The sequence below is a fragment of the Lithobates pipiens genome, unplaced genomic scaffold (genome assembly GCF_037356315.1).
Source record: "Lithobates pipiens isolate NorthernLeopardFrog02 unplaced genomic scaffold, aLitPip1_a1.2 Scaffold_7, whole genome shotgun sequence".
Classification (NCBI taxonomy): Eukaryota; Metazoa; Chordata; class Amphibia; order Anura; family Ranidae; genus Lithobates; species Lithobates pipiens.
The window spans coordinates 3,122,962-3,142,580 of record NW_027507892.1 but is presented as its reverse complement, the minus strand read 5'-3'; the positions used below and the strand labels follow the sequence as shown (position 1 = coordinate 3,142,580).

Genomic DNA, 19,619 nt, shown 5'->3' with positions numbered 1-19,619 from the left:
TCCTAGTACCACAGTGTACATCCCCCTCCCCTCCCCCCTGTATGGTGGGATTTGTAGTTTACACAGAATTGGTAGTGACTGAGAGCTGCAGGAAGCCGCCTCCAGCCAATGACTGACTACACACAGCTCAGAGCCGGGAGGCGTGTCACACACTGCTTTGTTCCCCTCACTGAAGTTAGGCTGTCTCTCTGATTCTATCCAATGAGAGGCGCCTACAGGAAAAAAAAAAAACATACCGATGCCCAGCCAATAGGGAGCGAGCAGAGCTACAAACAGGTATTCTGGCAAACGTCGTTGCACGAGTAATCACGCCCACTTTGCGTTCTAAGCAATCGGCATGCGCTACATCCCTTAGGGCCAATCAGGGTGAGAGGACGTCCTCCGTGCCCAATCAGGATGAGGGTACGTCCCCGAGGGGCCAATCAGGATGAGGGTTTCATGGCTGCAGCTGGTTTATCAGTGTGGAGTTCAGGAGCAGTGAGGAGGTGAGTGAAGCGGGCAGTGAGGGGGGACACCTACCGCTCCCCTCATCACCCGGTGTGACTGGAGACGGGTCAGGTGATACACCCGCAACTGTCAGTCCCACTGAGAGCATCCACTCCGGGCTCATCACCCGTGTTATCCTGAAGTGTTCTCGGATTTAGAGGGATACTCCATGTCCTGCACCCTCCCCCTAGTTCCCCCTCATTCCCCCCTCCTGTAGCTCAATCCTCTCCTCATCCCCCATTCCTCCTACTGACCCTCATTTACCCCCCACCTTTTCCTCAGTCCCCACCTACCTACCTGTCCTCCATTTCCACCCACCTGCCGCTCATTTATCCCCAACCTGTGCCTCAAACCTCCCCCATTCCTCCAACTGCCCCTCATTCACTCCACCTACCTGCCCCTCATTCACCCTCACTCCCCCACCCCCACCTACCTGCCCTTCATTCCATACACCTGTAGCTCAACCTTCCCCCGCTCCTCTCTCCCCTCCCCCATCCCTCATCTCATTCCGTTACATCCCCCCCATCCTCATTCCTCCCCCCACCCGGTCCTCATTCCTCCCCCCACCTGGTCCTCATTCCTCCCCCCACCTGGTCCTCATTCCTCCCCCCACCCGGTTCTCATTCCTCCCCCCACCCGGTCCTCATTCCTCCCCCCACCCGGTCCTTATTCCTCCCCCCACCTGGTCCTCATTCCTCCCCCCACCTGGTCCTCATTCCTCCGCCCACCTGGTCCTCATTCCTCCCCCCCGGTCCTCATTCCTCCTCCCCCCCGGTCCTCATTCCTCCTCCCCCCCGGTCCTCATTCCTCCTCCCCCCCCCGGTCCTCATTCCTCCTCCCCCCCGGTCCTCATTCCTCCTCCCCCCCGGTCCTCATTCCTCCTCCCCCCCGGTCCTCATTCCTCCTCTCCCCCGGTCCTCATTCCTCCTCTCCCCCCGGTCCTCATTCCTCCTCTCCCCCCGGTCCTCATTCCTCCTCCCCCCCCGGTCCTCATTCCTCCTCCCCCCCCCGGTCCTCATTCCTCCTCCCCCCCCCGGTCCTCATTCCTCCTCCCCCCCCCGGTCCTCATTCCTCCTCCCCCCCCGGTCCTCATTCCTCCTCCCCCCCCCGGTCCTCATTCCTCCTCCCCCCCCGGTCCTCATTCCTCCTCCTCCCCGGTTCTCATTCCTCCTCCTCCCCGGTCCTCATTCCTCCTCCTCCCCGGTCCTCATTCCTCCTCCTCCCCGGTCCTCATTCCTCCTCCCCCCGGTCCTCCTTCCTCTTCCCCCCGGTCCTCCTTCCTCTTCCCCCCACGGTCCTCCTTCCTCTTCCCCCGCGGTCCTCCTTCCTCTTCCCCCGCGGTCCTCCTTCCTCTTCCCCCGCGGTCCTCCTTCCTCCTCCCCCCGCGGTCCTCATTCCTCCTCCCCCCCCGGTCCTCATTCCTCCTCCCCCCCGGTCCTCATTCCTCCTCCCCCCCCCGGTCCTCATTCCTCCTCCCCCCCCGGTCCTCATTCCTCCTCCTCCCCGGTCTTCATTCCTCCTCCTCCCCGGTCCTCATTCCTCCTCCTCCCCGGTCCTCATTCCTCCTCCTCCCCGGTCCTCATTCCTCCTCCTCCCCGGTCCTCATTCCTCCTCCTCCCCGGTCCTCATTCCTCCTCCTCCCCGGTCCTCATTCCTCCTCCTCCCCGGTCCTCATTCCTCCTCCCCCCGGTCCTCATTCCTCCTCCTCCCCGGTCCTCATTCCTCCTCCTCCCCGGTCCTCATTCCTCCTCCTCCCCGGTCCTCATTCCTCCTCCTCCCCGGTCCTCATTCCTCCTCCCCCCGGTCCTCCTTCCTCTTCCCCCCACGGTCCTCCTTCCTCTTCCCCCCACGGTCCTCCTTCCTCTTCCCCCGCGGTCCTCCTTCCTCTTCCCCCGCGGTCCTCCTTCCTCTTCCCCCCCGGTCCTCCTTCCTCTTCCCCCCCGGTCCTCCTTCCTCTTCCCCCGCGGTCCTCCTTCCTCCCCCCCCCCATCCTCCTCCTCCCCCTGTCTGCCTGCCTCCCCCCGCGGTCCTCCTCCCTCCCCCCGGTCCTCCTTCCTCCTCCCCCCCGGCCCTCCTACCCCCCCGTCCTCCTTCCTCCTCCCCCTGTCCTCCTGCCTTCCCCCTGTGGTCCTCCTTCCTCCTCGCCCCCCCCTGGCTCTCCTTCCTCCCCCCCCGTCCTCCTCCGCCTCCCCCCCTGGTCCTCCTTCCTCCCCCCCCCCCCGTCGTTCTCATTCCTCCTTCCTTCTCCCCCCGTCCTCATTCCTCCTTCCTCCTCCCCCGTTCTCATTCCTCCTTCCTCCTCCCCTGGTCCTCATCCCCCCCCGTCCTCATTCCTCCCCCGGTCCTCATTCCTCCTCCCCCCTCCCCCCGGGCGACATTCCTCCTCCTCCCCCCGGGCGACATTCCTCCTCCTCCCCCCGGTCCTCATTCCTCCTCCTCCTCCTCCCCCCCGGTCCTCATTCCTCCTCCCCCCCCGGTCTATTCCTCCTCCTCCCCCCCGGTCCTCATTCCTCCTCCTCCTCCCCCCCCCGGTCCTCATTCCTCCCCCCCATCCTCATTCCTCTCCCCCCCGGTCCCCATTCCTCCCCCCCCCCAACCACCTCAATCCCCTCATTCCTCCCTTCACCCCTCATCCTCCCCCTCCATCCCTCCTTTCTCCCCTCCCCCTCTCATTCTTTTCCTCGCCTCCCTCCATTCTGTTCCTCCCTCAACCTGTAGCTTAACCTTCACCTCCCACATGTCCCCTCTTTCCTTTCCTCCTTCCACATGTCCTCTCATTCCCTGTGTCCTCTGAGACCAATGCTGGGGGTTATTAATGTATCCACTGAAATCCATGCTGGGGGTTATTAATGTATCCACTGAAATCCATGCTGGGGGTTATTAATGTATCCACTGAAATCCATGCTGGGGGTTATTAATGTATCCACTGACATCCATGCTGGGGGTTATTAATGTATCCACTGACATCTATGCTGGGGGTTATTAATTTGTCTTCTGAGACCAATGCTGGGGGTTATTAATGTGTCCTCTGACATCAAATCTGTGTGTAAATCTTGTGTCCGGTGAAGGGGGGGGTGCAATTTAGCATCTTCCCATTGGGCGCCGATCGCCCTTGTCCCACCACTGGCTGTGAGAAATACAAAGGCTGCCAATGCTGACCTCTTCTTCTGCGAATGTCAGTCACTGTAATGCCCTGCACACACGGTCAGACTTTCTGATGGAAAATGTGCAATCGGATCGAGTTGTCGTAAAATCCGATTGTGTGTGTGGGCTCCATCTGTCAGAATTTCCGACACATAAAGTTTTTGAGATCTGGATCTAAAATTTTCCGACAACTAAATCCGATCATTTAAATTCCGATCGTGTGTAGACCATTCCGACGCACAAAGCGCCACGCATGCTCAGAACAAATTACGAGACGAATGCTATTGGCTACTGGCCTCTTTATAGTCCCGTCGTACGCGTTCTACGTCACGGTGTTCTGAACATACGGATTTTCCGACAACTTTGTGCGACCATGTGTATGCTAGACAGGTTTGGGCCAAAATCTGTCTGAAAAAATCGGACGGATTTTGTCGCCGGAATGTCCGGCCGTGTTTACAGGGCATTATACAGATCCAGTGACTGCAACACTGTCCAAGTCTCTGACCAAGAAGATCGGCGTTCTCACTTCACTCCGATGCCTCGTTTACTTATTCTGAGCAAGTGACTAAAATGTATTGTAAGTCACCAGCATTGCAGCCAGGGACACAGCATTTTTACAAGGAGGAGAGCATTTGAAGCTCATTTCATTCTGTCTTTCGGCTTTCTTTGTTTTTTTTGTTTTTTCCTGCTGTGTGCAATTTTTAAAGAGGGATTTCACTGGGAAAAAAATTATTAAAAGCCAGCAGATATAAATACTACAGCTGCTGACTTTTAACCACTTACAGACCGGACCATTTTGCTGGTCAAAGACCAGACCACTTTTTGCGATTCGGCACTGCTTTGCTTTAACTGACAATTGCGCGGTCGTGCGACGTGGCTCCCAAACAAAATTGACGTCCTTTTTTTCCCACAAATAAAGCTTTCTTTTGGTGGTATTTGATCACCCCTGCGATTTTTATTTTTTGCGCTATAAACAAAAATAGAGTGACAATTTTGAAAAAAAAAACGCATTATTTTTTACTTTTTGTCATAATAAATATCCCCCAAAAATATATAAAAAAACATTTTTTTCCCTCAGTTTAGGCCGATACGTATTCTTCTACATATTTTTGGTAAAAAAAATCGCAATAAGAGATTATTGATTGGTTTGCGCAAAAGTTATAGCGTTTACAAAATAGGGATAGTTTTATGGCATTTTTATTAATAATTTTTTATTATTTTTTTTTCACTAGTAATGGCGGCGATCAGCGTTTTTTAAAATTTTTTTTATTGTGACTGCGACATTGCGGCGGACACATCGGACATTTTTGACACATTTTTGGGACCATTGTCATTTATACAGGCGCAATCACTGCTATATAAATGCAGTGATTCCTGTGTAAATGACACTGGCAGTGAAGGGGTTAACCAGTGGGTGGCAGTGTAGGGGTTAAGTGTTCCTAGGGGTGTGTTACTAACTGTGTGGGGGCTGGGCTTTCATTTTGTGGAACACTGATCTCTGCTCCAATCACATCAGCGTCACTAGTTGCTAGGCAGAATGGGGAAATGCTGTTTACACGGCATTTCCTCCAATCAGCCGTCCCATGAGACGATCGCGGGTATGCCCACGGAGATCGAGTCCGCGGGACCCGCGACCGGGCTCATGGGGGTCCCGACCGGCACACGAGCGCGCCGCCGGCGGATCGCTCGCGATGGCAGGGCAGCATTGAAGATTGGACCTTACCTGTACGCCAATATGTCTGCCCGTGCCATTCTGCCGACGTACATCTGCGTGTGCCGGTCGGGAACTGGTTAAATGGACACTCGCCTGTCCCAGGGTCCAGTGATGTCGGAGGCCGATCGATCGTTCGGCTGCTGCCGCCACCATTCTAGGTGAGGAAATCAGGAAGTGAAGCGTTGTGGCTTCACTTCCCAGTTCCCTACTGCGCATGCGCGAGTCGTGCAGTGCAATAGGAATGATCCACGCTGTCTTAGACAGGTATCTGCACCCCCCTGAAAGGTGCCAACTGTGAACACCAGAGGGGGGGAGGGTTCCAATGAGTGGACATTCCACTTTAGGGTGGAACCCCGCTTTAAGTGCACTGTGTTGGGAAGGTTCTTTAAAGTGGTAGTAAACTGTAATGCCTCGTACATGCGATTGGACTTTCCGACAACAAAACCATGGAATTTTGTTTGACGGTTGTTGGCTCTAACTTGTCTTGCATACACACAGTCACACAAATGTTGGCCAACAATTACGAGCGTGAGAACGCGGTGACGTACAAGATGTACAACGAGTCGAGAAAAAGGAAGTGCAATAGCCGGTGCAACTCCTTCTGCTTGATTCCGACCATGTGTATAACTTTTGTGCGATGGACTTGTGTACACACGATTGGAAATTCCGACAACAAAGTTTTGACTTGAGAACCTGCTAGCCAACATTTGTTGGCAGAATTTCCGACAGCAAATGTTCGGTGGAGCGCACACACGGTCGGACTTTCAGGCAACAAGCTCACATCCAACATTTGTTGTCGGAAAATCCGATCGTGTGTACGGGGCATTAGGCTTACCTGTAAATACAGTGAATATCTCCTAAACTTGCGCCCTTTAGGAGATGTTCACATTGGCAGTAGACGATGGCGCTCCGCATCGGGTACACAGAGTGTGCTGTAGAATGCAGAGCACCATGTCGCAATTCGTGACTCCCGTGTGCATGCACAAGAGTGACATCATTGCGATCCGGCCAGAGCGAGCGATCCTGGAAGGAAGACCTGGTTAGGATGGAAGCGCCTGCAGCAGTGAAAGTGCACCTCTGGAGGGCCCTGAGTGACCTTTTGGCACCGCCAACTCACGCCCCTTTAAGAAGTTCGGGAGGCGGGGTTTATGATCACGTGACCACCGTAATTGGCTGTCACATGACCAGAAAGCTCCCGATCACTACTTGCGGGAGCGCACAGGGCACACGATCGGCACGGTCGTATTTACACCGATTCGTGCAAATATGCGGCCGCTCGGCGCCAAGGCCCATCCACCCGAGTGCCCACGAATTTGCATGCAGCCAGCACCAAGGGGTAAAAAGGCAAGTCTGGCTTTATGTGGTGCACATTATGACACTAACCTGCAGGAGGCCCGGATAGTATTATTTTGTTAAGACTTTATTACCTCTTTAAATATTACTTTTGCATACAAACGGCTTACTAGAACCCTTTTCACTCATTTACATTTTTGGTCGCTGAACATTATGAATATCATTTGGATTGCAAAATACCTTTTAGGAAATTTAAACAATGAGCTGAGGAAAGTCAAATTTTTTTTGTATTACGGTGTGTCATCCCATCCTGCAGAGCTGTAGAAGAATGGAATGTGTTACCTGGAATGCTTTTTTGGAGTCCTTTTGCTTACAAAATAAGAAACGTTTCTTTATCAGGAGCACATTACCACATTTAAAGTGGTTGTAAACCTCAGACATGAAATGTGAACAAAGCCTATCCCTCTATAGTGTGTACTTGTCTCAGTCCAGAGAACTAAGTGTCATTTCTGTCCGCTGCTTCCTTCCTTTGCTATCAGCATGAGTCACTTCTGACAAGTTTTCCTGACACCAAAAGAAAAAAGGTGACAGGAACAGGAGAGGGAGCTCTAACACAGCCTAAGATTGACAGCCTCAGCTATGTTCCTGTGTGCTGTGTTAAGGGGGTGTGTCCCTACAACCTCCCCCCCACCCACCTGTCCCTCATTCCATCCCTTCCCCCACACCCACGTGGCCCTCATCATCCTCCCCTCGCCCACCTGTCCCTCACCCCCACCCTCCTGTCCCTCGTTCCTCCTGTCCCTCCTCCCCCACCCACCTATTCCTCCTCCCCACCCATCCCTCGTTCTTCCTCCTCTCCGCCCCCCACCCATCCCTCTTTCTTCCTCCTCTCCGCTCCCCCCCCCCCCCCACCCGTCCCTCGTTCTTCCTCCTCCCCGCTCCCCCACCCACCCGTCCCTTGTTCTTCCTTCCCACCCACCCGTCACTCGTTCTTCCTCCTCCCTCCCCCTTCACTCATCCCTCGTTCTTCCTCCTCCCCGCTCCCCCCCACCTGTTCCTCGTTCTTCATCCCCCCCCACCTGTTCCTCGTTCTTCATCCCCCCCCCACCCGTCCCTCGTTCTCCCCCCCCCCACCCGTCCCTCGTTCTTCCTCCCGCCCACCCGTCCCTCCCACCCGTCCCACATTCTTCCTCCCTGCTCCCCCACTCACCTGTCCCTCGTTCTTCCTTCCCGTCCCTCGTTCTTCCTTCCCGTCCCTCGTTCTTCCTTCCCGTCCCTTGTTCTTCCTTCCAGTCCCTCGTTCTTCCTTCCCGTCCCTTGTTCCTCCACACGTCCCTTGTTCCTCCCACCCGTCCCTCGTTCCTCCTCCCACTGGTTCCTCCTCCCAATGAAACCAACCCGTCCCTCGTTCCTCCTCCCAATTAAACCAACCCGTCCCTTGTTCCTCCTCCTCCCCCCACCCACCCATCCCTCATTTCATCCCTGACCCCATCCCTTCCCCCACGCCCACCTGTCCCTCATTCCTCCTCATCCCTCACCTACCTATCCCTCATTTACCCCCCCCCCCCCACACACACACATCCCTCATTCCTCCTGCATCCCCCCCACCCATCCCTCATAGAGTGATTGACAGCCTCAGCTCTGTTCCTGTGTGCTGTGTGTAGGGGGTGTGTCCCTTCCCTCCAATCAGCTCTCATTGTTCTCAATGAGCTCTGTAGAGTGTAATTTCAGTTCTCTGTCTCCTTTTTTTTTTTTTTCTGACACCTCAGACAAGTAGGGTTGCAACTAACGATTATTTTCATAATTGATTAATTGGCCGATTATTGTTTCGATTAATCGGTTGATAACCTTAAAAAAAAAAAGTGGATCAAATTGACGTTCATTTTCAACCACAGTGACAGAAAAAATTTGGAAATAATAGAAAACTTCTCGGTCAAAGGAATTTTCAGACAGTGTATGTGGTTTTTGTTCAGAAATGAAGTGAAAACTTCAAACAAAATTCTTTCATTCAGCGAATGTACAAAGATTTTTCATCTAAATATTCTCACCTGAAAATTGATCTGTGAGGCCAGCATAAACAGATTACATTCTTTTCTGCAGCTTCTCCATTGAAGTATATTGAACCAAAACATAATGGGGTTAAAAAGACTAAAATTAGCCCTTTATAGTACAAAAAAAAAGTAGATAATCACTAGAGGTCGACCGATATGGGTTTTTCTCTGGCCGATGCCGACATTTAGAAATCATGGCAGCCGATAGCCGATATACGATGCCGATTTTTTTTGGGCCGATATGTTAGGCCGATTTTTATTTTATTTATTTATTTTTTTCCTTTTTTATTTATTATTTTTTTTTTTTTTAATCCCCCTTGATCTAACACACCTTTCCCACTGGGGCGTTTTTTTAGGCGCTTTTGGGCTAAAAATAGCGCCTGTAAATGGCCTGCAAAATGTCTCCCCTGCAGTCTGTGTGGAAGCCCCGAGTGCTTTCACACTGAGGCGATGCGCTGGCAGGATCGTAAAAAAAAAAAAAAAAAGTCCTGCAAGCAGCACGTTTGGAGTGGTGTATACCGCTCCTCCACCACTCCTGCCCATTGATATGAATGAGCACCACTGCCGAAGCGCATGCAATGCGATTTGGCAGCAGTGCTTCATAGGCGCATTTAACCTCTTCCTTGGCCGCCAGCTGGGTTATATGTGCCCCACTAGCAGCCAAATAGCACCGCTAAAATGATGGTAAAGAGCCGCTAAAACTTGCGTTTTACCATCAACGCTCCAGTGTGAAAGCAGCCTTCATAAGTGATACAGAAAATTTCCCTAGGATCTCTGCTAAAAAAATATATATAATTTTTGGGGGGTCTAAGTGATTTTCTGGCAGAAAATACAGGATTTTTACTTGTAAGCAACAAGTGTCAGAAAAGATTTAGTCTTTAAATGGTTAAACTGAGAACTTCTACACACTGAGATGAATTCATTCATTGAAGTGTAAACATTGTATCATTTTGTTCTTTTCTTGGCAGCCTGCCCAGAGAGGAGGAAAGTGTTGCTATGACGACTCAGGCAACTTAAGGCCCGTACACACGGTCGGACTTTTTGACAACAAACATGCAAATTAGCTGTTTTGGAGCAACATCCGACTGTGTGTACGCTCCATCGGACAAACTTTTTCTGTTTTCATCGGACTTTTGTTGGCTCTGCGAACGGACAAACTTTTTGACAACAGAAGTCCGAAGGAGCAAAGTCCGACCGTGTGTATGCAAAGGCATCGGACTTTTGTACAAGGTACAAACACGCATGCTCAGAGCCTATGCAAACGATCAGACTACAATACAGAAGTTGACCAAAGGTGGCGCAGGAGTCATTGAACGTCCTCTTTTGAAGCGGCGTCAGTACGTTGTGACGTCATTACGTTCATGTTTGTTGTCAAAAAGTCCGACCGTGTGTATGCAATACAAACTTGTGGACAACACACTTTGTACAAAAGTCCACGGAAAAGTTTGTACAAGTCCGACCGTGTGTATGGGGCTTTACACTGACTTCTATACAGAAGTCATTTCAAAGTCCCGCTGTAGTTCTAAATCGGCTTTTTATCAGCACAATCGGCCGATGCCGATTATTTAAAAAACGGCAAATATCGGCCGATATATATCGGTCGACCTCTAAATACGGTACATTTAAATGCCCATCAATGCAGCCTTATCAGTATCATTGCAGCCTTGTCAGTGTAGCCATGCTCCAGTGTCATTGCCGCTTTCCAGTTTAAAAATGGCGCCGACAAGATACAGAATTGGATGTCCTGTGTATCTCTGTGGCCTTCGCCGATCTCCGCTGATTGTGAGCGGAGGAGCGAGCTGCTGAGATCATAGCCGAGTGTACTCGGCTCCCCTCGCAGTCATGTCCAGTCCCTGTGTCCATCATAAGGCAGGACTGGGCGTGACTGTGAGCAGCTATGATCTCGGCGGCTCGCTCCTCCGCTCACAATCAGCGGAGATCGGCAGGGGAGAGGCGTATAACACAGACCCACGATTTTCCCCTGATTTTAAGGGGGAAAAAATGTGTGTTATATGCAGATAAATACGGTATATATTATTCTGAACAAAATAAGAGTCGGTCTGAGCTCAGCCATTGGTTTGTGCAAAAGTTATAGCGTCTACAAAATAGGCGATAGTTTTATGGCATTTTTATTATACTTTTTTAATTTTTTTTTTTTTTTTTACTAGTAATGGCGGCGATCTGCAATTTCTACCGGGACTGCAACATTATGACAGGCACATCAGGCATGTTTCACACATTTTTGGGACCATTGGCATTTTTACAGCGTTCAATGCTATAAAATTGCATTGATTACTGTAAAAATGTCACTGGCATTGAAGGGCACTAGGGAGCAGTGAAGAAGTTAACCACTAGGGAGCACTGAAGGGGTTAAGTTTGTCCTAGTGTGTGTTCTAACTGAAGGGGGGATGGGACTGTGCAGGGGAGATGACAGATCGCTGTCCTTTTTACTCCTTTTTACTCATTATTATTATTATTATTATTCAGGATTTATATAGCGCTAACAGTTTGCATCGCACTTTACAACATGAGGCCAGACAGATGCAATTCAATACAGGAGGAATCAGAGGGCCCTGCTTGTTAGAGTTTACAATCTAGTCCTAAAAATAATGTAAGGTGTGCCCTATTGATTTGAGTGAAGTGTTTGTTGTATAGGCTCGTTTACACCATTTGGACAGGCAGCGAGCAAGCGTTATCGCACCTCCTCACCACCTGTTTTAATGCCTAAAAGCTTGCCATGGCGCAACTATGTACATTGCAAAGCATTTGCAGGAAGGCCCGATTCACTAAGACACCTTCCACACCGGAGGCGTTTTTCAAGTGCTAAAGGGCTAACAATAACGCCTGAAAAAACGCCTCCCCTGCAGCATCAGTGTGAGAGCCCGAGTGCTTTCACACTGGAGCGGTGCACCTGCAGGACGTTAGAAAAAGTCCTGCCAGCAGTGTCTTTGGAGCAGTTTAGGAGCAGTACACCACTCCTGCCCATTGAAATCAATGGGCACCGCTGCCGAATCGCCTTTTCGGGCACGATAAACCCTTTCTTTGGCTGCTAGCATGGGTTAAAAGAGCAGCTAAAATGCTGGTAATGCGCCGCTAAAACTAGCGTCGCTTTAGCGCTAATGCGGCCGTGCTGTGTGTGAGAAAGAGAGGTTTTTAAATGGGTCGGGTTCTGCAGGTAGCACTGCCTGCCAAACACGACACGACTGAGGGGATCTTTTTTTTTAATCCACCACGACCCGACATGTGCATGCTGTATGGCTGCTGTATGGCTGTATTCTGCTGTATGGCTGACTTTGCAACATGTGCACCAGAACTGCAAACCCCAATATAGTGGTGTGGCACAGAGATATGGGGCTTGAGTCATAAAATTTTCAATAAATGTTAGAGGCGCACCAAATGGAAATTTTGGTGTCGAAAACCGAAAATGAGTTATCCAAAAAAAAAAAAAATAGAATTGTATTACTTCTCTTTTAATTAAAAAGTTGAATTTATGGGGGGGGGGTTCCCCCCAGAATAATACTTACCTAGGCGGATGCAGCATCTGTCCCCCGGCGGCTCTATACTGAGATCCGATCGATCGAACACCACCAATGGCATGGTTCTCTCGGCCTGAGCAGAGAGCTGCTGACTGTCAATCAGCATCCTTCCGCTCTGCTCCACCCCCCATGCGCGCTCACAGGAGCGCTGAGCTGTGGAGGAGGTGGATTGGCCGTCTCAGGCTCTCGCCGGCTCGCTGAGAGACTGAAACAGGCATCAGTCCAGGCACCTGGCAGATCCAGACTTTATTGTCGGGATGTCGCGGTGTCTGGACTGATTTCTGTGATGTCAGCAGAGAGCAGACCGCTCTCTGCTGAAAACGGGTCACAGGAGTGCAAAACTAATTGCACTCCTGTGACCCATAGGAGAAGCCCAGCCTAAAAAGCTTAGGCTGGACTTCTCCTTTTTTAATATAAATTTAAATGAATATGAATTTCTTGTCGGACATTATTGGCACCTCCTAGTGCAAGAAAAGTTCAAGAAAAATGCATCCCTTTAAATTCTATGTATGTCTTCACACTGTTCCATTGTGCTTCCGTTGTGGAGTTAAAAAATCTTGCTGCATTTTTGGTCAGTTAACCACTTCCAGACCACCGCACACCGATATACGTCCTTACTTTGAAGCGGAATATTGTTGTTATGGCAACTGCTGACATAACCTCGGTATCGGTCGGCGGTCCACTTTCCAATAAGAGTGGTTTCTGTGGCGGATTCGACGCAAGATCACTTTTATCGGCGCGCGGGAGAGGGAATAAAAGTGACACATTTTTTTTTCTTCTTAAAGAGGAAGTAAACCCTGATGGGTTTACTTCCTCTTTCATTCCCTGCTTACCTGACACAGGAGCCAGCAAAGTCACCGCTGTCCCCTGTAGTCCGACGCTTCCATCTTCTCGGTGGGTCTCGCTGCTCCGCCGCTGTCATTTGGCGAAGCTGCAATGATGTCACTCCCGCGCATGCGCACGGGAGCCGCCACTCGCGGCGTATCGCCGTTGACCGCGGCGCGCCCAGTGCGCCTGCACGCCGCTGTCTGTGGCGCATGCGCCGTAGACAGCGGTGCCTGTCTTTTGGCAAATATCTCCTTAACCGTGTAGGTTTAGGAGATATTTCTTGGACCTACAGGTAAGCCTTAATCTAGGCTTACCTGTAGGTCAAAGTTGGTTGTAAGGGTTTAAAACCACTTTAAAAACAGTGTAAAAATAAAAGGTAAAGTAAATAAGAAAAAAATATTTTTTAAAATCGCCCCGTCCCGCCGAGCTTGCGTGCAGAAGTGAACACATACGCGAGTAGCGCCCACATGTAAAAATGGTGTTCAAACCACACATGTGAGGTATCGCCGCGATCGGTAGAGTGAGAGCAATAATTCTAGCCCTAGACCTCCTCTGTAAAGGCCCGTACACATGATCAGACTTTTTGACAAAAAAACATGAAAATTAGCTGTTTTGGAGCAACATCCGACTGTGTGTACGCTCCATCGGACAAACTTTTTCGGTTTTCATCTGACTTTTGTTGGCTCTGAAAACGGACAAACTTTTTGACAACAAAAGAGCATCAGACTTTACAAACACGCATGCTCAGAACCAATGCAAAAGATCAGACAACAATACAGAAGTTGACCAAAGGTGGCGCTGGAGTAATTGAACGTCCTCTTTTGAAGTGTTGTCAGTACGTTGAAACGTCACTATGTTCGTGTTTGTTGCCTAAAAAGTCCAAATGTGTGTATGCAATACAAACTTACGCCCAACGCCCTTTGTACAAAACTCCACGGGTAAGTTTGTACAAAGTCCGATCGTGTGTATGGGGCTTTACTCAAAACGTGCAACCTGTAGAATTTTTTTAATGTCGCCTATGGAGATTTTTAAGCATAAAAGTTTGTCGTCATTCCACGAGCGGGCGCAATTTTGAAGCGTGACACGTTGGGTATCAATTTACTTGATGTATCATTATCTTTCACAACATAAATAAAAAATTGGGCTAACTTTACCGTTTTGTTTTTTAATTAAAAAAAGTGTATTTTTTTCCAAAAAAAAGTGCACTTGTAAGGCCTCTGTGCTAAAACGGTGTGACAAAAAGTATTGCAACGACCGCCATTTTATTCTCTAGGGTGTTTGAAAACAAAGTATAATGTTTGGGGGTTCTACGTAATTTTCTAGAAAAAAAAAACAGTTTTTAACTTGTAAACAACAAATCTCAGAAAGAGGCTCGGTTAACAGAACCGCACCTTCCTGTTAAAAAAAAAATGCATTGAGGGCCGGTTCACACCACATGCAGTCCAGTGCAGGTTTTTTTTCTGCATCAGAAACGCATAGATAGTAGGTTATATGGTTCCCAGTGGCATTCACACCAGTGCGGTCAGTTCCAGAAAACAAAAGTAGAACATGCTGCATTTTCTTTCTGTACTGGAACGCAGGAATAAGCATCAAAAACGCACTGGAATGCACATAAATGCTCCGGAGTGCACATCTCCCAATTTAGGGCCAGTTCACATTAAATGCAGTTTAGTGCGTTTTTTTTTTTCTGCATCAAAAATGCATCAATAGTAGGTTATATGGTTCCCAATGGCATAGTTCATACCAATGCAGTCAGTTCCAGTGCGTTCCAGAAAAAAAAGTAGAACATGCTGCATTTTTTTCTGCAGTGGACTGTACTAGAAAAGCAGTAAAACGCATCAAGAACGCACTGAAGCACACATGTCCTTATTTAACTCCTTGGCACCGGCCGCACGCAAACATGTGACCTCTCGGTGGCCGGATACTTGGTGCCGAGCAGCTACATATTTGCGTGCATTAGTGAAAACTGTGCTGAGAACACACTCCCAGGGCCTCATGGAAACCTCCCATTCGCATGAGATTTCAGATCATGTAACATGACTTTAAGCCCTGCCCCACCTCCCGGCATGTAAAACCCTTTAAGGGGCCAGCACCCGCTGGCTCCAAGGGGTTAAAGGTTAACAAAAGGGGGGGATGCACTGGACAATACCAAAAATGCGTCAAATATGCGCATGCAGAAAAGCACCAGGAACACATCCTGACTGCGTTTCTATGGTGTAAACTGGCCCTTAAGGTGAAGAGAAAAGAGGGGCGGAAAATGCACTGGAAAGCCTCAAAAAACACACCGGAAACACATCAAAAACACGCATTCACAAATGCATCTGGACTTCACTTCTATGGTATGAACTGATCCTGAAAGCGCAGCAAGAACACATCAATGACGCACCCATGTGATGTTTTTGATGTGGTTTTTGGGTCACATGACCTATGAAAAACACACTGTAAGCACAGTAAAATGGTGGTAAAATCGCATTCGTTTTCGGCACCATTAGCTGCATCATCCCGATAACACCATTTTTGGCGGCCAAAATTTCGGTGCATCTCTAATAAATGTACAATTCTTCCCAAGGGAGTGCAGTGTGCCTGAGGGAGCAGGGGGATCCGAGAGGGGGAAAAGAAACAGCCCAGCATTAAAAATAAGCATAAAATCTAAATTGTTGAAAGGAACATCGTGCATGTATACAGAATATTATACAAATACAGTGTATTTAAAGCACAAAAGTTGAAACATAGCAAATTGCTATTACACAGGAATTAGTATACATAGTTAGGTCCACATATATTTGGACACAGGCACAATTTTCATACTTTTGGCTCTGTATACCACACAAATAAAATTAAAATAAAACAATCCAAATTAATTTGAAGCGCAGACTTTCGGCTTTAATTCAAGGGGTTGACCATAAATATCAAGTACAAATTTTAGGAACTGCGACCATTTTTAATAGAGGTGCACCAAAATTTCGGCCGCTGAAAATTATCGTTGCAAAAACGTTGTCTTTCCCGATAGCAAAAAACAGCCGATACCGAAAGGGGGCATGCCCCAGTCCTCCACTCCTTCCTCCTCCCCTCCACGATCCCTGTGTGCCATGGAGCTGAATTGTCCGGGCCGTAGTAACAGTGTCACATGATCACAGGAGGCGGGACATTGTTACTGCGGCCCGGGCAATTCAAATCCTGCTCCGTGACACACGGAGATCGCCACTCTGATCCGGGCACAGGCAGGCTGCATATGATGGATACTAGTGAGGCTGTTGGGCACAGGCATGCTGCTTTTGCTGGGTGAGGCAGCTGGGCGCAGACAGGCTGCATATGACAGGCACTGGTGAGGCTGCTGGGAACTGGTAGGCTGTATATGTCGGCCACTGGTGAGGTTGCTGGGCACAGGCAGGCTGCATATGATGGGCACTGATGAGGTTGCTGGACACATGCAGGCTGCATATGATGGGCACTAGTGAGACTGCTGAGCACAGGCAGGTTGCATATGACGGGCACTGGTGAAGCTGCTAGGCACTGTTAGGCTGCATATGACGAGCCCTGGTGAGGCTGCGTATGAAGGGCACTGGTGAGGCTGCTGGGCACAGGCAGGCTGCATATGATGGGCACTGGTGAGACTGGTGGGCACTGGTATGGCTTCATATGATGGGCACTGGTGAGGCTGCTGGGCACAGGCAGGCTGCATTTGATGGACACCGGTGAGGCTGCATTGATCTCTTGTATCATGTCTGCAGTCTCAGACCATCTCCTGTATCATGTCTGCTATATGTGCACCGAATGGGAAGTTTTGCTAATACTATTAGCAATGTGTTTAAGTAAGAGATTGCAAACATGATACAAGAGATGCAGACTGCATTTTTCTTGGCCTTTCTTGCACTAAAGGTGCCTATAATGGCAAACAGTCAATTCTTATTCATTTCAATTGATATTATTAAAAAGTTGAATATAATACAATTATATATTAAAAAAATCTAAATATTTTTTTAAAAACTGTCATTTCCGGTTTGCGGCCTAGTGCATCCTTCATTTTGAGTATTGGTTTTGATACCAAAATTTCCATTCGGTGCACCCCTAATTTTTTTTTATACACAATCCCCCCATTTTCAGGGGCTCAAATGTAATTGGACAAATGAATATAATCATAAATAAAATGTTAATTTTAAATATTTTGTTGAGAATCCTTTACTGGCAATGACTGCCTAAAGTCTGGAACCCATGGACATTACCAAAGACTGGGTTTCCTCCTTTCTGATGCTTTGCCAGGCTCTAACTGCAGCTGTCTTCAGTTGTTCTTTGTTTGTGGGTCTTTATGCCTTTCGTTTTGCCTTCAGCAAGTGAAATGCTCAATTGGGTCGAGATCAGGTGATTGACTCGGCCATTGCAGAATATTCCACTTCTTTTCCTTCAAAAGCTCCTGGGTTGCTTTTGCAGTGTGTTGTGGATCATTGTCCATCTGTACTGTGAAGCACCTTCCAATCAACTTTGCTGCATTTGGCTGAATCTGGGCTGACAGTATTTCTCCAAACACTGCAGAATTCATCCAGCTGCTTCTCGTCTTCTGTCACATCATCAATAAACACCAATGACCCAGTGCCACTGGAAACCACTCATGCCAATGCCTTCGCACTGCATGTGACCACAGATGACGTTGTGTGCTTTGGATCATGAGCTGTTCCAAGCCTCGTCCACACTTTTTTTCTTCCCGTCATTCTGGTACAGATTAATCTTAGTTTCATTCGTCAAAAGAATGCTTTTCCAGAACCGGTCTGGCTTTTTTAGATGTTTTTTTGGCAAAGTCTAATCTAGCTTTTCTATTCTCCGGGCTTATGACTGGTTTGCACCTTGTGGTGAACCCTCTGTGTTTGCTCTTGTGAAGTCTTCTCTTGATTGTAGACTTTGACAATGATTCGCCCACTTCCCATTGTCCTCCACTTGTCTGGATGTTGTAAATGGGTTTTTGTTTACCATAGAGAGGATCCAGCGATCATCCACCACTGTTGTCTTCCATGGACGTCCAGGCCTTTTTATGTTGCTGAGCTTACCAGTGCATTTTTCTTTCCTCAGACTGTACCAAACTGTTGATCTGGCCACTCCTAATGTTGCTGCTATTGCCCTCTGGGGATTTTTTTCTGGATTTTTGCCCTTTGCGCAAGATTTTAAGATCCTGTAATCTTCTATCAACAGCCGGCTGGGTGACAGGCTGGATAATATAGATCCTTGTAGTCTGGCCATCGAGCGTGTGCAGACCCTAACTACGCGATGGATCGGCCACGACATGCCCCTCAGGCTCCAGGGGCGGCCGGTGAGCACAATGCTCCGGAGCACACATATGACCAGACTACAGATGTGTTTTTCACAGTGTGCCGTGGCCAGCAGCCACCCCGTACTGCTCGGGTGTGGGTCTGTGATGGGATGTCCCCAGCTCGTCCGGATGGTAAGTACAGCTCTTCCTGCCACAGTGGGACAGAGCATCTGGGCATTCCCTGAGAGGTTGATTTAGGGGGTCAATCTCCCTGACCATATTTTATCCCCCGTGGGGGGATGCTGCATGACTGGGCTGTTGAGCAGTGTGTGTACCTGAGCCAGGTGTCCTCCGGGGGACTCTGATCCTTGTCTGGGGGCTGCACTGGCTGTCTGTGTCCCTGGGCTGTCTGTGATCTCTCTGCTGGTGTCTGTGGGCTCTGTATGTGCTACCGCCATAGCGCTGTCTGCTGTCATTATCTGTGTTCATTCACTGTGTACAGTTACTTGTCGGCCATTTTCTTTGAGTCTCTGTGGGAAGCATGTTCAGCAGCCATTTTCCCTGTGATTTTTCTCTATACAGGGCGCTCGGCTGGCATTTTTTGTAGCCTCAGCGCATTTTTTTTTCTCCTCAGCGCTGGTTCCTGTACCTCAGAACAGCGCGTTTTTTTGCTCTGGACACCTGGGAGCTGACACTAGACACAGGCATATGTAACAGCACGGCGCAGCGCTCGGTCAGGGTGGTGAGTCCTGCTGTGGGGGTCCCTCAGTCTGCAGCAGCTAGGAGGGTGGGATTGAGCACCTTGTCCTAAGTCCCCAAGGGTGGCAGACAGGGTGGGTCAGCATGGCATCAGAAACTGGTGTTTCTTCCCCAGACCTTCCTGCGATTGCAAACAGTGCAGTGCCATTGGACGCTTTGTCGGCAGTCCTTGAAATGTTCGTTGCCAGGGTGGAGGCAGTGTGCGGGCGCAGAGGTGGTAAAAAATGGCCCCTGCCCCCCGTCCCCCCCCCCCCCCCTGTCCTCTGGGAACAGTTCTGACTCAGATTCGGGCCCCTCAGTGACTGGCGGCCCCTGCTCTGATGTGTCAGAGGACGCTGACCAGGACTGATCGGACAATGAGGATGATTCCGCGTCCAGGTCCGCGTAAGACATCCGTACCTGACTAATTTCGATAAGTTCATATACAAGGAATGGGGAAGCCTGCAACGGACCTTTTCGGTCCCAAAAAGAATGGCGGTGCATTACCCCTTTGAGGAGAGCCTTCTTAAGAAATAGTCAGCTCCCCTGGTCGTGGACCCCCCAGTATACAGGTTAAATAAAATAACCAC

At 49.5% G+C, this 19,619-nt stretch overlaps 1 protein-coding gene across 1 annotated transcript in view; it reads left to right on the top strand.

Moving 5' to 3' along the window:
* Window positions 1–329: 329 nt before the first annotated feature.
* The window catches only part of LOC143959303 (leucine-rich repeat-containing protein 28), a 112,122-nt gene continuing 92,832 nt past the window's right edge, over window positions 330–19,619 (top strand). The window contains exon 1 of the mRNA XM_077467995.1: window positions 330–485. The gene's annotated coding sequence lies outside the window, so the exon portion shown is untranslated. The remainder of the gene's footprint in view (window positions 486–19,619) is intronic.